This window comes from Dipodomys merriami, unplaced genomic scaffold (genome assembly GCF_024711535.1).
Source record: "Dipodomys merriami isolate MVZ:Mamm:240054 unplaced genomic scaffold, mDipMer1.0.p SCAF_14, whole genome shotgun sequence".
NCBI lineage: Eukaryota > Metazoa > Chordata > Mammalia > Rodentia > Heteromyidae > Dipodomys > Dipodomys merriami.
In genome coordinates this window covers 35,141,633-35,160,973 of record NW_027202715.1, presented here as the reverse complement: position 1 = coordinate 35,160,973, position 19,341 = coordinate 35,141,633, and the positions used below count along the sequence as shown (strand labels likewise).

Here is a 19,341-nt window from a genome sequence, read left to right as displayed (position 1 = left end):
AACTGGAAAAACTTAGATCTTAGTTAAAATGATGATGGTAAAGGTAGTTTAGACAAGATTATCAGCCTTCTTCCTCCATCTGTTTCAAATACCTTATTGTACTTTTTTTTAATAGTAGGAAACTGTGATAATCTAAGAGATGATTAAATAAGAAGAAGAGTCTTAAAAATTTTCATTACTGGGCTGGGAAGGTGGCTTAGTGGTAGAGCGCTTGCCTTGCATGCATGAGCCCTGGGTTCGATTCCTCAGCAACACATAAGCAGAAAAATAAAGGCCAGAAGTGGCACTGTGGGTCAAGTGGTAGAGCACTAGCTTTGAGCTGAAGAGCTGAGGGATAATGCTCAGGCCCAGAGTTCAGGCCCCACGACCGGACCCAAAAAAAATTTTTCATTACTACATCATAACCCTTGACTGTTCAAGACCAGGCAACTTTCTCAAAGATTTTAAATGCTCAAATATTTCATTAAAATCCATGTCTTTACAGCTTTATTGGACCTTCTCTTATTTGGGGGAACTCAACTCTTCATTTGATAGTTGTAACTTACACTATTAAAAGCAAGTTTGGGATGGCATTTTGACAAATCTCATCACCTACATTTTACTTATCAGTGAGTTGTTTCCTAGGGGTAACAGGTGGAAGATGAATTCTATTTCCAATATAATCTTCTGTATCATTAGTGATTTTTTTTCTTTTACCAGAATATAAATCCCACGAAGTCAGGCAAGGTTTTTTTGTTTTGTTATGTCCTTCATTTGGTTGATGTGTTTCTGTATTCAGTGTGATGCCTGAAATAGTTAGGGAACCATTTAATATATGTAGAATAAATTTTCATTTCCCATTAGTACATAGGGTCTCAAAATCCTTAGACTGATTAATGGAAATATCAGAATGAAACTCTTTGTATATGCAAATAAAAATCTTTGGAAAATTCTCATGCTGCTTTTTAGCTTCTCAGTGCATATTACCTTTAGCGTTCATAAAAACAGGATGGATGCCAGTGGCTCATTCCTGTAATCCTAGTTACTCAGGAGGCTGAGATTTGAGGATCAAAGTTCAGAGCCATCCAGGGTAGTTAAGTCCTTGAGACTCTTATCTCTATTGAACTTCCAATAATTCAGAAGAGGAACTGTGGCTCAAGTGGTAAAGCACTAGCCCTGAACAAAAAGCTCAAGGGCAGTGCTCAGGCTCTGAGTTCAAGCCCCAGGAGCAACATGTGCATGCATGCACGTAAGCAGCGCGTGCACGCGCGCGTGCGTGCGCGCATGCGCACACACACACACACAAATATATCAATATCATCTACATCTATCTTTCTATCTAATCTTTGCCAGAGTCTTTTTTTTCCTGACAATGATTTAACTAGTCATCTTTTTGGCTCAGTATAGCATAAAGAGCTGACTAGAAGTCATGATCCCCAGGATCAAGATCAATTAAGAGTAGGTAACCTTTGGAAAATCACTTGAATTTTCTGAGTCTTTATTTGATAATGTTCATGGCGTGATTTAATAATGCCCTTATCTTGGAGGATTTGGGATGGAATCAAACAACATAACAAGTAAATAGTTTTAATGACTAGAAGCAAAAATTTGGGGTCTAGCTTCAAATTCTAATTTTACCACTTTATAATTACATGACTTTAGCAAGTTATTATTTCTATGTGCTTTTATTTCATGTGTTAAATGGAGATAATTATAGTGCTTTTCCCATAGAATTTTAGTGTGGATAAAAATAGCATATGCCAAGAGCGCTAGCCTTGAGCTGAAGAGCTGAGGGACAGCACCCAGACCCAGAGTTCAGGTCCACGACCGGACCAAAAAAAAAAAAAGACAAAAATAGCATATGCCAAACACACAAAATAGGGTCTGTCAAATAGAAAGTGCTGGCAGTAAATGTGAGGTGTTATTATTAAATGTAAGATACATTAAGAAAATTGTGAATTGCTCTACAAATGTAAGGTAATTAAATTTGCATTTCAAGAGATCATCAATGGCTCAACTAAACTTAATGACTAATGCTAGAATTATAGACTCGTGATAAGCTAAGGAATGGTGCTTTTGCATCTCTCACATGATACCTTATAGTGCCTATGTATATTCTATCTATGTTTCTATCTATGTTTCTATCTATGTCCAGGCACAGGGCATAAGTGGGAAATTCACTAACTACCTCTTTGCTTTTCTGAGTTCTGTTATCATCTACCATGTGATCTTGGACAAGTCAAGTTCATTTGATTCTTAGTTTCCCTATTGTAAATAGGACTGATTAACACTTTATTGTCTTTTTTAGGATGATAGAGATATCCAGTTTTTAGAATCTTACTTAAGATATACAATATTCAAATATGAAATTACTATCATCCATTTGTTTGTTCTCCCCTTTTTTAGAGAATACTTTATTAGTATCTGTAATCAAACCTACATAGATAAGACCTTATATACAGTGTGTTTGCCCCTGTACAAATGGAAAAAAAAGTAAGTTTAATGTTTTTAGAACAATATAGCTATTAATTTCTGTTCATGCCAACAAAACATGGTAAACTGGGAATATTTTTCCCAAAGCTGACACTACAGCTAAAATTTCCAAAAATTATATGTATATGTGTGTGTATATCTATATCAATAATAGCAGTACATTATGCAGCAGTAGCAGCAGCAGCTTTTCCAGGTTCTACAGGCATCTGAACAAAATTATGTATACAGACACTTCATTAATAAAATATAAAAAAGATAAAAAAACAAAGTCCCAGAAAAATGTAAAGTTCTGTTACTGTTGTGCTTCCTGGCATCATTGTTGTTGTTGTTGTTATAACTTCTCAATCATGGTCTGGAAAAAAACATTTTTGTGTAAGAGCATTAAAAAATAGCTCTGATAAAGCACAGTGACTAACTACTATGTATCATAGAACAGATGCAGGGTATTTTACATTCACAGAGGTATGATATAATATTGGCCTATATCTATAATACAATACTAGAGGATTCAATTAAAAAGGCATTATGGAGGGGCTGGGAAGGTGGCTCGTGGTAGAGCGCTTGCCTTGCATTCATGAAGCTCTGGGTTCGATTCCTCAGCACCACATAAGCAAAAAGAAAAAAAGCTGGAAGTGGTGCTGTGGCTCAAGTGGTAGAGCGCTAGCCTTGAGCTGAAGAGCTGAGGGACAGTGCCCTGGCCTAGAGTTCAGGCCCCTTGACCGGACCCCCTCTCCCCCAAAAAAGACATTATTGAGACTTGATTCTACTTTTCCAGTAGAGGATCCAGAAGTCTCCCTGACATTTGTATATGTGTGTGTGTGTGTACACATGTGCACATTCATGTGCTGGTTCTAGGTCTTGAACTCAGGGATTGGGCACTGTTGCTGGGCTATTTTTGTTCAAGGCTAGCACTCTTCCACTTGAGTTATAGCTCCACTTCTGGCATTTAGGTAGTTAATTGGAAATAAGAGTCTCGGAGACTTTCCTGCTTGGGTTGACTTTGAACCATGATCCTCAGATCCCAGCCTTCTGAATACATAGGATTACATGTGTGAGCTATTGGCGCCTGGCCTCCTGGACATTTTGGTAGAACAAAAGTAGTAGGCTATTTAAATGTATTTTTTTATTTTCTGTCCAGATGCCTCCATGATACAAAGTTGAAAACAGACTCAGTAAATCATCCAGTAAAGCTAAGGACCAAGTTCAAATAGCCTTTATAGGCAGCAAGATGGAGAAGGCTTGATCACTAGTCATTCAGCTCTCTTAGTCAATCTCAGATCTGTACAATGTTGTACATGGCCAAGTCAATTAGGTTGGCTTTTCAGGCTTAAAATACTAAATTCCCTAATATATTCTATAAATATGAATGTCATATGGTTAGAAAGTTGGATGGAAAATATAGAGGAAGTTTAAACATCATTTTTTCATGTTCTTGGGTTTGAATCATGGCCTGCTTTTCTTTTGAGTATGTCAGAATAACTAGCATTGGACTATTCCTCCTGAGGTAAATAAGCATAAAAGTCTAACTTCAAGACCAAGTGCCAGCACAAAAGAAGAAAAAAGAGAAAAAATTAATAATACATGTATCTGGGAGAAAAAAATACACATATATGACATGGATCTAGACTAAGGAGCTAATAAGTTAACCCAAGTAAAAAAGAATAGGAAATTTATTTTCAAAAGAAGATATACAAATAAGGCAACAGCACATGAACATTTGCTCAACATTTTTCATCCTCCTGGAGATATAACTTAAAACTATAGGGAGAGGCTCTCTGTAATTAACTAATTAAAAGAGTGACAAAAGCAAATGTTGGCAAAGACTTAGCACAATTGAAATCTTCATATCATACTCATGGGGAGACACTTGACAACTTTTGAAATAAATGTGTTCATATCCTTGCTAGTTGTTCTTCCCTAGGTATTTACCCAAGAGATTTGAAAGCATATGTACATACAGGCTTGTTACATTTGCCTTGGCACCTTTGTTCAAAATAACCAAGAACTGGAAATAATAAAAATGTTTATCAAAGGGTAAATGGATAAACAAAGTATGATGTATCTAAATCATATCATAGTTTTAGTAATAAATAGTAGCGAATATCAAATATATCATAACATGGATGAATATCAACAACTTACCTTGAGTTGAAGAAACCATGAACATATATGTATTTTCTGATTCCATTCATTAAATTTTAGAGCAGATACAATCTCTATTGACAAAAATAAGATCATCCACTGCCCAGAGTCAGGTGTGGAAAGGGTGGCTTTAAAGAGGCATAAGTAAAGCTTTTGGAACAGTGAAAATGTATTATGTATATCTTCTCTAGTGTGGGAGCTGTACAAATGTATACTTCTATAAAGATTCATTATACTCTTAAAATGGGTGCAGTTATGTCATATTTCTATGTATATATATTATACCTCAGTGAAGGTGATTTTAAAATTGACATGACTACTGTATTGTAGGTTACAATCACATGGCATTTCTACTCTCGGGCATATCTCTTGGTATGCATATCACCTGAAATCCAGGGGAAAATAGTGGAATAGCATGATGGCAAAAGAAAAAGAAAACTAAAGCTTATGATTTCTAAATTCTTATTGCTTAGAAATACAATGACATACTTTATAAGTTTTGAAGAGTAGGAAATGGGCATTGACTGGAAATGAGAATAGTTTATTTAATTCAGCATGGGAAAACCTGTTCTGCAAACATATAAACTGGCAGTACAGCCATGGTTATCAGTTTTCTAAGAATTAGAGGACAACTAAATGCATTCAGTATTGAAATTCTGCTGCATAGAGTTGACTCTGAGATGTTTCACCAAGCTTGCTACATCCTGGGACATTATTTACACATATTGTACTGGAAAACAATGGAGGAGAACAGTATTAGAGGTAAACAAATTTCTTGTAAAAAGGAGAGAAACTAGAGAATGTGATGCAGTTGTATTTTAAATTGGGCCTTTTAGAAATGTAAAGGAGGACTGGGAAGGTGGCTCAGTGGTAGAGCGCTTGACTTGCATGCATGAAGCCCTGGGTTCGATTCCTCATCACCACATAAGCAAAAAGAAAAAAGCTGGAAGTGGCGCTGTGGCTCAAGTGGTAGAGTGCTAGCCTTGAGCTGAAGAGCTGAGGGACAGCACCCAGGCCCAGAGTTCAGGCCCCACGACCAGACCCCCCAAAAAAAGGGAAGAAATCTAGAAATATAAAGGAATCCATTAGAGGTGATCTCAGAAATGAAGGAGGCCAGTGAGGCGAGCCTGTTTTTTTTTTAAGTTATCATTTTCCATACCACATAGCTAGAACCAAGTTTCCTTCCTCTCCCCATTTGCAGAAGCTAAGAAATACTTTTTTTCCCAGCTGATGAACAAATTGAATTTGCATTTCCTTGAAAAATCTCTTCTTCCTTCCTTCCTTCCTTCCTTCCTTCCTTCCTTCCTTCCTTCCTTCCTTCCTTCCTTCCTGCCTGCCTTCCTTCCTTCCTTCCATTTTTGTGGTACAGAGGGTTGAACCCAGGGCTGTATGGCATTTTATGACTTAAGCTACATCCTCAACCCTCTGACCTTCGTTATTTTATGAGTAAGGTCTTGCACGTATGCCCATAAATAGGCAGACTGAGATCTATTTATTTATGCTTCCTGTGTAGCAAGTACAATAAGTGTGCACTATCATGTCCATGTCCAGCTATTAATTGAGATGGGGTCCTTAATTTATGACTGGTCTGGCCTTGAATCACAATCCTCCTAGTCATTGTCCTCTAAGTAGCTAGGATTCAGGCATGAGGCACCAATATCCACAGAAGACTTGACGTTTTAACCATTCAATAAAAGGGAAATTAGAAGTGAAAAATGAAGCTGAGTGAGGCAGCTAAGTCTGTAATCATAGCTTCATGGGAGTCAGAGATTGAGGATTTGGGGTTTGAAACTAGCCTTCGAAAAAAATGGTAAGACTCCATCTTGACCAATGGCTAGGCACAGTGCCACATGCAGTAATACAGAAAAGCATAAGTTGGAGCATCATGGTCCAGGCCAGAATAGCAATAAAATGAGACTTTACCTCTAAAACAATCATTGCAAAGAAAAATAAAAGATAGCTAAAGTGGTTGAGTGCCTAGTTTAAGGTTTAGGAGAGAAAAGGACCACCACACAGAAAGGAATAAAAAGATTGCCAGGAAAGTTTAATGGGGTATGCTCCTGGGTAAACTCCCTGGTCAGAATCAGAGAGGTTACACTGAGTTTGGTTGTAGCAGAGCTTTTATAGGCGAGGTAAAAGCAGAACTTATAGTAAGTGAGGACTTGTAGCATATAGCTTATTTTGCCCATTTGAACGGTTTTAGGTCAGTGTACTTGAAGAATAGTTGACTCAGATGGTGTTTTGTTTTGTTTTGTTTCTGTCGGTAGTGGGCCTAAACTCTGGGTCAGGGTGCTGTCCCTCAGCTCCTCAGCTCAAGGCTAGTGTTCTGCTACTTGAGCCACAGCACCACTTCTGGCCTTTTCTGCTTATATGGTGCTAAGGAATTGAACCCAGGGCCTCATGCATGCAAGGCAAGTATTCTACCACTGAGCCAGCTTCCCAGCCCTCAGATGGTCTTTGTTGGCAGCATACTGTTTGGCAGCCTGATACTTTTCGCAGCTGCTTACTTCCTCTAGCAGCCTGACACCTAGTAAACACAATTCTCTTTAGTTCAAACCTCAGAATCACCAAAATCAATCAATCAATAAACAAATAAGACAAATCAGCCAATTAAAATATATTAAAAATGCATTAAATGTGTTAAAATTATACCCTAATCATTTAAGTCCTAATTAGAATATACAAAATATAAAAACAAAGCATTTTTAGGATCATTAAGGAGGGAATATGAATACTAACTGAAAATCGAATGATGATAAGAAATCATTGTGAAAATTAAACAAGTAATTTTACTTTTGCTTTTCAAGTTTCTTATATGCATGTTGTCCTACTTATGGATGAAATAATCTAGTGCCTACCATTTGATGCTGTACAATATGGGTAAGGAGAAATATACCACCTTAATATTACATTCAGTTATTAAAAGTAAGCAGCTCATGGAATTTAATTACTATGAGTGAATCTGAGCACGTGTGATGCTAGGGAGAGGAACTCTGGAGCTTCTTCTACCTCCTAACCAAGGCCACAACAGTAAGAAAAGAGCCCTTAGAAGTTTTAGTGTTTGACTGGGGAATTGCTTTATGCTTTGCTTCCTTTCCCTCTGTCCAGTCTTTACTTGGCTATTTCTCTTTCCATGGTGCAGGCTATTGTTGGTGAATCTGGATAGGAGCTAGTACTTCCGTAGCGTGGGCTCTTCCGCATACACTCCCTTGTCTCTGCATGTACCCTGACACAGCCAAGTGACACCATGTGCCCCAACCCCACCATGACTTCAACAAGAGCTCCAACAAGAGCTCCCAAAGACTCTGTCTGTTTGCAGATGTAGAAAGAAAACTGATAAGCAGTTTTCAGATCTGACAATCAAAATTGGAAAAGGGTGAAATTATGAGTGCATTATAATTCTACCAAAGAATTGGGTGAGTAATATTACAAGTCCCACACAAAATGATCCCAGAAAGTGCTAATTACATGCACTTCAAGTTCCATCAGCATGCAATAAATTACCATTATTTAGATCATAGTTCAAATAATGTAATCTTTTTTTCCAAGTACAGGTTGTGTCACTTGGGTGAGCTACAAAATTAAATGCACAGGCAATGTCTAAAAAAAGAGATTGTACTAATTTAGAATGGAATAGAGAAAATTAACCTATTAAAGTGAATTAAGTAGAGTAAGAGTGAGTGTATTTTTGCAGAACTTTTAGTTTTATAAGCATGTAATATGCATTGTGCTGTGTCACAATATAAATCAATTTCTTATTGTAGCCAGTGTCAGAAAAAAAAAAACACTTGAATTGTAATGAATTTCTATGTACAATAATCAAAAACTAAAAGAATTAAAGGATCAGAGAGGGGAAAAACACATAACACTGGATAAAAAATTATTTCCAACAAAAGCTTCCAAAACAAACTGCTCACCTAAATGAGAGAACTAAACCATGCCAACAAGGCAGCAATCAGAAAGAACCCTACAGAAGGAACAGACAACTTGATATCACATAATGTTTCTTTTGTGTAGCTTTGCTTGCTACGTTTTCTTCTTGGCTTTTAAAGAGCCCTACACATTTTTTAAAAAAAATTCCTGGATAGTACTGTTTTCCAGTAGAATGCATCTCTTTCTAGATACAGTTGGTATGATACCAGCTGATAGTTAAGGACTTAGTAAGGCTGAGAAGAACTCTCCCTACCCCAGCCCGACAGGTCATGAAAAGAATAAGGTGAGCCAACATTTATCAGACTAAAACTACAACACTCAATGCTCCTGTGACAGTGGCTATATGCCAAGGCCATATTTACCCAAAGAATGTGTGCCCTTTAAAATCCCAGCAGGTACACACCTACCAATTCTCTGCTAATGAAAAGGTTCATTTATTCTTGTAGCCCGAGGGTGGAGAAAACAATTTCCCCTGCCAAATTTTTCTTTTATATAAAACTTTAGGTAAGAACTAAGAACTTTCATACAGGCTACAAATCCAAAAGATTTCAATACAAATCTTCTAGAAGTCCATGACTTTACAGCCTCTCATTGTTTAACAACTGCCTTGAATAGATTTGTATGTTTCCATTCCTTCACACAAAGAGGTTAACCAGGGCTGGGGGTGGAGCTCAGAGGGTGTGTTTAGTGTACACAAAGCCCTGAGTTCCATTCCCAAGATGACATTTTTTAAAAATCCCCAAAGAAAATAAAAAAAGTTTTCTTCTGACTAGAAAGATACTTTGGGAGGAGTGATTAAGATGGAGATTCTATCTCAAGATGATATGATTATTTTAAAAAGAAAATTTCAAAATCTGGCATTTGGAAGGAAATAAATCCCAAAGGGCGTGAAGTAGAAAACCCAATGAGACAGAAATGATAAGGCATGTAAATCACAGCTATGAGATGATTTCACAGTTATCTTACTAGTGGGGAGGCCTGGGTGTAGAAACAGGCCTGTCATTTTAAAGGCAGAAGGTAGCGGCTCTTTAGTGTGGTTCCTTGGAGCAGAATGAACTGATTCATCAGGAGCACAGCTGGGCCCCCTGGCAGAAGGGAGAGGACTCAGCAGTGTAGGCACTGTGGGTTCCTTGGACCACAGAGATCCACAGCTCTTGCTCAACTCTGACGCAAACAGGACCTTGCCAAGCTGTCCTTTCCCAGAGAACAGAGCCTGATCTGGTCTGCAAATTTCAATTGAGGTAACAAAAATGGCATCTAGAACATTTCCTGCCAGGACATTTCTTCCCTTTCCTCTCCCTGACCTTACTCTCTCGTTTACCTTTCTGCCCCTGCTTCATGCTGGAGAGCCAGGTAAGGGCCCGAGACCTACTTTTACTCAAATCCAGCCTCTCTTGCTATGTGGTAGCTGGAGGACTCCTCTAAGACCCAGTGTTTTAATAATACTCTCTCGTGATAACTCTTACCTTACAGGTTATAGGAGGACTGGGATAATCTATGTGGTGTTGCACAATGTCAGCACACGTATGATGAAGTAAGGAGGTCAGGTCTGGCCGGCACCATGTCGGCCACATGGTGGATTGTAGGGTGTGGCATCCTGTCTTCATGCTGGGGGAAGAACACCTCCTGCCCATCACATGCCTGGATGCCGGGAGGCAGAGGCGGGCACTTGGCTAATAGGTTACCAAATCTGTCAGTCTAGTGTCTGGGACTGGGAATTTCCTGTGGATCTGCCCCCTGCGCGCACCTATTTAGGCCTGGACCAGACTAGCCACCATTACGCCATGCCACCTGTGTCTCTGTGGTGGTGTCCTGTGCCCTGTCTCCTGGCTCGTCTCCAATTCATCATGGTGTCCCAATTCAGCTCTCCGTTGGAGCTGAGTTGGCTTGTTTGTGTACTTTTGCTCTTTCTTTCCTCTTTAGCCTGTTTCCTAGCTGTGTTATGTGTATTTGCGTGCTTCAGGCCTTTGTAACAACTGGCTACCTGCAGTCTGCTAACTGTATAATAATATTCTATATTTCAAAATGTGGCTTCTGGGATGATTCACCTTACAACAAATTGGGGTTTCTGAACCACAGCCCAGTGGACACTTTGCCATGTTTACAGTGAGAGCTGTCCTGTGCATTGAAGACTGATCATCACTATCTATCTATGGTCTCTACAGACAGATGCCAGGAGTACCTAGACCCTCCACACACAGTGGGGGCAAACAAGAATGACTATAAAATTACCAAATATCTTCCAAGAGCAAAGTGACCTCTTATCTGTGACTTTCATCTTGCTTTCTCCTTCAGTTTTGGAAAGACAACTGCCATGTTAGGAATAGCACAAGTGGCCTTTAAGGGGTGATTAGGTTAAAACTGGGGCCATTAGAAGGGGCTTTAATCCAATCTGTCTTGTGTCACTTGGCCCCAAAATGGACCCCAAGGATTTGTCTACACAGAGGGACAACCATGTAAAGCCAAGCAGAGAGGCCTCAAGGTAACGAACCCTTGATTTTGGGTTTAACAGCTTCTGGATCTGAGAGAAAATAAAGTTTTGCTTTTTAAGTCATTAGTATGTTTCACCAGGCCTACCCAATGGATACAGTGACCATTTCTGAGTGATCATTGAACTAAAAAGACTGCCAAGTCCATAAGATCTACATGTGACTTCTTTGGAGCCTCAGAAAAGCAAATATACAGGAGTTCAAACTCTGCTTGAGTTCATCCTTTAGCCTTCTGCTTCTGGGGGTTTCTTTACTGGCAACCAAGCCTTCGAGTAGAGACCACAACAAGGTATTCTGAGTCTAGCTCCATGTTGAAGATCAATTCACTATAGGAAGTCCACATATACAGGGAAGTTCTACAAAATAAGAAGGAAGCGGAGGAGAAAACAAAATTTGAGGTCCTACATCTTCTTTGTACCTATAATCTCTACTTACCCCCTTTACTTATTTCTCTTTAGGGAGATTCCCCTCAAGAAGAAAGACGGAAAGTTTTAGCATTCTCTACAAGACTTCAAAAATTCTCCTTGAGCTTTGTTTCCTACAGTGGTCTGCATATCTTGGTGTAGATTAGAGGGAATTATATATTTTATCTGCCTTGCCCTGCTGAGGCGCTTGCTCTAATTGCTTTAGATACCCATAAATACCAAGTGTTTATTACCTAACCCTCTAGCCAGTTCTGAAACAAGAAGAAAAGTCCTGTTTTTACATCCCACACAGATTGTTTACTCAAAATGTACTTTAAATCTGGTAAGAAAACTTATAATCTCTCTCTATATAGACCTCTGCTAAAAACAGAGATAAAAGTCCAATTCTTGCTATTGTTTAAGTGAATATCCTCTTACTGTTTTTCTGACTATGCAAATGTGTGTGTACGTGCATTAAGTACAAATATGTCTTATACCGATTCTATTCTCTAACCAATAACCCTCTAATAACCACTGAGCTTTCCTAGCATTTTTTTTTTGTCAGTTGTGGGGCTTGATCTCTGGGCCTGGGCTCTGTCCCTCAGCTCTTCAGCTCAAAGCTAGCACTCTACCACTTGAGCCACAACACCATTTCTGGCTTTTTCTGCTTATGTGGTACTGAGGAATTGAACCCAGGGCCTCATGCATGCAAAGCAAGCACTTTCCCACTGAGCCACCTTCCCAGCCCCAATAGCATAATTTTTAAAGATGATAATTCTATTTGTTCATTATATATGATTGACAAAATAATTATTGCTCTACTATAAAGACATCATTTGCTAAGTGTGTTAACTAAGATTATGTTTTGTATAATTAACCTTAATGAGAAGATGGGTAACCTTTTTTCAAAAACATTTAAATAGAATAATTCTCAAGACAATTCAACCTCAAGAAAAATTACACTTATTAATATGGAAAATTCTATCATTATATGTAATTCCATGCATTTTTGAAAACAAATTATGCACTGAAGTATAAATGGTCTAAGAGTTTACATAAGACTATTAAAGCTGGTCACCGGTGGCTCATGCCTATAATCCTAGCTACTCAGGAGTCTGAGATCTGAGGATTATGGTGCAAAGCCAGCTCAGGCAGGGAAGTCCCATGAGGCTGATTAATCACCAGAAAACTGGAAGTGGCCCAGTGGCTCAAGAGGTAGAGTGCTTGCCTTGAGTTAAAGAGCTGCTGGATGCACCAGAGTGCAAGTCCCATGACCAACAAAAATAAAAATAAGAATAAATAATAAAAGACTATTAAAGTAGATACCCTTATATACATTCCTACATTCCCCAATTTAAAGTCTAGAAAATACAATGTATTTTTGACATGCTGAGTTTCCATATCTGATGGCATCCTTACTTTCTAGGCCTAAGGATGCATCTTCAATCAAAGGTCTTTGAATTGTGTCTAATATTTACTTGGGAAGTAAAAGTGTTTTCCTTTATATGAAAGATAGAATTGCTCTACAATGAACAGAATAATGGTAGGAAAACCTCAGCGGTGTTCATGTCACAACCCTTGGGCATATGATGAAAGAAAATCCTAAGGTTAGTGATGAGATTAAATTAAGAACCTGCCTTGGGGTAGTAATCCTGGACTGTGGAGGTCAGTCCACTGTAATAAAAAAAATGTCCTCATAAGAGGGTGATAAGAGGGTCATATGTGAGAGAGAGATTTGATCATGGAAACAGTTGGAATGATGTGAGGAAGGGTCTGGGAGCCAAGGAAAGAGGTAGCCTCAGGAAGTTCGAAGAGGCATATTTGCCCTATGAAGTGAATCCTTTGTAATGAATGATTTGCAGGGGAAACACTTCTCAACCAGCTTTATGAACCATGGTATTGATTCTACCCTTACCTCTTTCCATCTTTGATCTTCTGGCTTCCATTATCTGATATATTTAAATCTATTTGATATGGTCTTCATGCCACTGTTTTCTTGGTTCTTGCAACTCAGAACCACCTATCATTCACAGGACATAAAAGAGATAATTGATAGGCACTGAGTTACAAAATCTGGCTCACATATTTAAAGTTTCTTTATTGAACTTTCATGCTGTTAAAATATTTTCCAATTTCTACAATGTTGTTTTTAGTTTTATTTTGTGTTTTTTTTGGGGGGGGGAGTTTGGGAGAAATAACTGTTGAGTATATACAAAAGCTTAACAATTTAAATAATAAAACAAATCACTCTCTTCAAGAATTTCAACTGACTGAGATATTGTCATTCTGCAGGTCCCAGGGCTGGTGTCACAGCAATAGTTATTTGAGTCCTAGAGAACACTAAAGATGTCCTCTTTGTCAAAGACTTTCTTTCTGTGTTCCCCATTTTGACATCAATGAGAGCCTTGGTTAATTAATGTGAACTTCTAATAGGTTCTAGTGAAGCCTTCTTCCTCATACCTGTGATTTCTTCTCATTCAGGATTCAAATTGGGTCAGGCCTAGGCAGAACTGATTTTTCTAAAGAATCATCCAAACTGATTGGTAACTTTCCATTTCCTTGAGATGATCAATTTTAAATCAGAACCCTCTACTTGGTACAGGATTCAGCTTGATCTAATCAGGAATAAAAGAGTCAACAAAGAGTGATCACAGTAAAATTATACTGGTAAAGAGTTTTTCAGTGAAAAAAAATAGATTTCTTTATTATAGCATTCTACGGAAGAGAGAAGAGCCAAGATGCACTGTCAATGCACAATGAACCCAAGCAACAGCAGATTTGTGAGGATATATGACATTCTAGAAAAGAGCAAAATGGTGGTGCCAGTCTTTCATTGCTGTGGAAAATACTGAAAAAGAAAAGAATACAAAACAAAAACACCTTTAAAGGAAGGAAAGACTTAGGCTCACAGTTTCAGAGGTTTCTGTCCAGGCCAGCTGTTTCTGGGCCTTCGGGAGGCGGAACAGCATGGCAGGAGGGCACAACAGAGCAAAGCAGCTCACCTCATGACAACCAGAAAGCAGAATAATGAAGGGGTTAAGGCCAAGACAGACAATTGGAAGGCATGCTCCCAACAGCCACTTCCTCCAACGAGGCTCTACTCCTCACAGTTCCACTGTCTTCCAACAGGCTAGTCAAAATTTGAATCCATCAATGGATTAAACCATTGGTTAGGTTAGAGCCCTCATGATCCAGTCATTTCTGTTTCTGCTCTCAATAGAGGTGTGCTCTCAATAGCACACCTGGAGGTGTTCTTTACTAATATCCCAACTGTCTCTCTATCTACCCAAGTTGACAATCAAATTCATCATCAGAACAGTTATATCCTTAGATTTAAACCTGGACAAGCATTGGTTTGAATCTTGGTATTGATTGATTCTAGCCAACCTGCTTAACTGTTTCAAGGTTTAGTTCCCAGTGCTATAAAAAAAAAAAAAATGAAGAGACTTACGTTATATAAATACAGTTAAGTCTGGAGTCTTAGCCAACAAGGGGTTTAATCAGTCAATTTTTAGTCTTGCAAATATGAAGAAAGGGGGCAAAAATTGATCACCTTTTAATTAGCAAACTGGGTTCTAAAACAACAGAGTCCTATCTTGTAAGCTGTTATATGAGTGAGGAGAATGTAATTTTTCCCTGCTAGTAGTTATGGTGCGGCTAAAGCAAATTTGTCACCTCAGTATGGCATGTCCTAACTGGAATATTATGTTATCTGTGGATATACCACAGAGCACAACAAAGTTGTTAACCTATAAATCGCAGATTTTTTTTTGTAGGAACAAGTTGTGAACTGTAATATTTCCAATATGGATGACATGAAGAAATGTTTATGAAATAATGCTAAAGATGAAAAGCAGGATCCTGTTGACTGTCTTAATTAGTATAAACAATTAAATAGCATGTAAGTTCAGGTTTGAGTCTTTGCCGCTTCCCACACACTCTAGCCCACAGATAGTGGACCGTTCTAGTGGACCATCTAGATCTGGAGACTATTCTTACTTTTGTGTATATGTGAAGTACTGGTGATTGAATGCAGGGTCTTAAACATGAGATACAACCTATCTCCCATTTTGAGAACCTCCATGGCTGCCTGGGATGGTCTCAAACTCTCAATGCTTTTGAGACTGTAGGTATGAACCACCATATCTGACAGAAATCCATTCTTGCTTTTGGTTCTAAGTTTGACCCTAAGCTTAGTTTTTGCTGTACGTTCTCAAGCTCTGACTTCTGTAAGTAGCCTCCCCAGAGGGTTCCCAAAGACTCTGGCTAGTTTTTGGACTTAGGCTATTATACCTGTTTACAGGGTGTCTGGGATTTGTACCTCCTTCACAAGATATGCAGGAAAAGATGAACTTTGGTGGAGGAGAATTTGTGAATCAACAGGATCTCTTTAGGCTCTGGCAAGAGTTGGAGCAGTTCACCAGATAGAGGAATGGCCCCCATACTAGCATGTGACACGGAGTTTAGGACCCAAAACTCAGCTCAGTCTTTCAGCACCTGTACCACTCCCCCCACCCTAGAAAATGACCACAATTATACTTTCTTGGTTCCCTGATACCTGAATCTAAACTTCCTTGCCAAATCAGTCAGTCATAAAAGCAGAATAAGCTCTAGCTCATAGCTGAGTAACAGAGACATTATCATCTATGCTTAGCAAAAACAGAAGTGTGAAATGTGAGTCAGTTGTTTTATTCTGTTTCCTAGTGGAGAGAGACAGTTTCTCATCCCATGTGAATCCAGTCATTCAGGAAGAAACTCTTCCCGGAGAATTATTCAGATAGTCATTGTGGCTGCTCCGGTTTAGACACAGGCTGAGTCAGGAGGCTGAGACCTGACCTTGCTGGCAAGCTGTATCACAGCTGCTTGTTCTTGGCTGTCTCACCAGGCTGGACTCCTATTCAGTCTTAGCACCTGTATTTCTCCCCATAGGAAATGACCACAATTATAATTACTACCTATTTAAGTAGAGCAAAATCAGTTTCCAATATTATATATACCTCTAGTCCCAAACACTCATGATGGGTTCCAGCTGTTGGAAAAGCTGTCTTTGCTGAAGTGTGATGTTGCCAGCCAGCAAGGCTGGAGGGAGACTCTAAGCAAAGCTACACTGCTCACCAGGATGGGGGTGGTGTAAAGGTGTATGACAGGAAGAGAAAGTTTCCTGGCTGGGGAAGGGGCGGTGGGTAGGAAGAAGGAAACAGTCTGCAAAGTCCAGAACACCATCCAGAGCCCAAAAGAATCTAAGTTGGAGATTAGACACATCCAAAGAGAATTTGGAATATTTTGTAGAGGGGAGACATTTCTCTGGGATTTTGGACAGGAGTTTTCTGTAAGATGTATAGAGTGATTTTCTAAGATTTTTGTATGGGAGTTTCCTATTGCATCTTATTTAATACCTGTGCTGCTCATTCGTGCTTTTGATGTAAAGTTAATACTCTATTTATTGGAAAGAAGGAAGCTGCTGTGTTCTTCAGCAAAATTAGTGGGAGATGAAAAGAGAAGGCTGTGGGGAAAGCGACACGAGTTGTTTGTGTAATTATAGCATTCATTTTATGTTGGTTTCTCTACTTGATCCATGAGGATTGGGATTGAATCTTTGGCTAGCATATTCCCAGAGCCTGGCACCAAGTGGGCATATAACATGTTCAAATGTTTGTTGGATGAATACATAAATGAATGGCACAGCTCCATTCTGATCCCCAACTGAACTAAAGTCTAGAAGACCATATTCCTTTGTCCCTTTTCTCAGGGTCTTCAGGGAACAATAGAAATGATGATTGGAGAATGATGAGTCTAGCATCAGAGCTTTTAGCGATATTCTCTTAGAAGGACCCCTCTTCAGCCCTACTAAGGTGGTACTGTTGGCTGAATACATAGCTGGAACTCAAGCTACAAGAAATAATAAGGGCCATCAAGATGCCCATTTCATCTGTCATGGAAGAGGCCAATCTGATTTCCATAAGTATTAAAGTCACAACATTGCTAGGTATTTTGCATGCTGATTCATACAGAAAAAACAACAAAGCTCTGCTTCAAGAATGCATCCATTCTTTTTCTGTTTACTCTCTGGGAACTTCTATTGTAAAAACGAATTGAACTCCAGTTGTACTCAATCATGACACTTAGGAAGAAATGTAAAGTATTTGCAGTTGCAACAACCTTCAATTTTTTCCTTTAGATTAAAAGGAAACATATTAAATTGAAAGGGAAACTCTGCAGGCTTTGTGGTATCACTAAAAGAAAATGGTAATTTGAATCAGGAATGTGGGTTGAAGGCCTAGCCCAACCACTTACTAGGCTCATGAACTTGGAAAAATAAATCGAATGCTTGGAGCTTCCTTTTCCTGATTTTGCAATACAGGAATATTAATATGATTATACTGAAGTAGAGAGATTGGGTCTGGCCAGGGCCATATTGGCCACATAGTGGATAGTAGGGTCTGGCATCTTGTTTTCATGGGGTGGGGAGGAGGTGAAGCCCTCAGCTTCCAGGCATGCCCAGATCACAGGAGATGGGCCAGGACTTGGTTGATAGGTAACTAAACCTGTGAAAGTTACCAAACCTGTCCAGTGCCTGAGACTCCAGTTTCCTGTGACCCTGCCCCCTGCCCTGACCCTATTTAGGCCCAGACCAGTTCAGGTGCCATTACGCCATGCCATGTGTCTCCAAGTTCATGTCCTGTCTCCTGTCTCCTGTCTCTTCTCCCGTCACCATGGCATCCCACTTTAGCTCTCCATTGGAGCTGAAGTGGTTTGCTGGTATTGATTTTGTTCTTTCTATCCTCTCTGGCCTTTATGACTCAGTTTTCTAACAGTGTTAAGTGTATTTGTTGGCTGCAGTCTTTGGGCCAGGAGTCCACCATGCAGTCGCCTGCCTTTTAATAAAGACTCCAAGATTTGCCCTCTCAAAATTGGCTTCTCTTGTTTTTTCACTGTACAACAGTACATGTGACCTTTTGGTGAGATGTAGCTGTTTTGGTTCACCCATTTTTACATTTATACTTTTGATCATTTAAATTTACTTTCAAACAGTGTATATGGAAGAATCCTTAACTCATTCCTATATCTCACTCCAATGCTGGACCAGCATCTTAGTTCATCAGGTACCCAAATGTGGGTAATTTATAAAGAAAATAAAGTTATTTCTCGCAGTACTGAAGGCTCTGCCAAGATTAAGTATAGGTCTGGCAATTGAGGAGGGTCTATTCATAGAAGGTGGGAGGGCAAGGGAGAAGGAGAAAGAAAAAGGGGTCAAATTCCCTTTTTTACAATAAAAATTTTAACATTTTAATTGCTTTTAAATATGGAATACTTCACAAATTTGTGAGTCCTCCCTGTACAGGAGTGATGCAATCTTCCCTGTATCATTCCAATTTTACTCTGTGTGCTGCCAAAGCAAGCACAAATTCCCTTTTATAATGAACCCACCACCCCCATGATAATGCATCTACTTCAGTGATGATTTCATTAATTCATTTACTCTACTTACCTTACCTAATCACCTCTTATTAGTCCCTACCTCCAAACACTATTGAGTGACCTTTTTTTTGAAGAAGAAGAAGACATCCAAACCATAGCATCCACGGGTTAAAGATAGATCAAAGCCAGTGATATTTATTACACAAAGAACTTCACAGTTAAGGTCAAAAGTCATCACTGCTGAAAAACAAAACAAAACAAAAAGAACAGCAACAACTTTCATATGTAGTGAGATAATTTGTTCAAATTAGATGTTTTGTTTAGGGAAATATATTGACAGACTTTTTGGGAGTAAGCCTGATCTGAAAGAAAGGAGAAAAGAAAGAGTCAGACAGAGAGAAATAGAAAAGGCTACATTCTTTGCAAAATAAATGTGTGCAATTGTGGACTTTCTTGGAGGCATGCCAGAAGACAGAAAGCAA

General features: G+C 39.0%; 1 non-coding gene across 1 annotated transcript; it reads right to left on the bottom strand.

The window, feature by feature from the left end:
* Nucleotides 1–18,737: 18,737 nt before the first annotated feature.
* Nucleotides 18,738–18,843, bottom strand: LOC138826238 (U6 spliceosomal RNA). The gene has a single exon (XR_011371598.1). It is a non-coding gene; the product is annotated as a U6 spliceosomal RNA (small nuclear RNA).
* Between the last annotated feature and the right edge of the window lie 498 nt (nucleotides 18,844–19,341).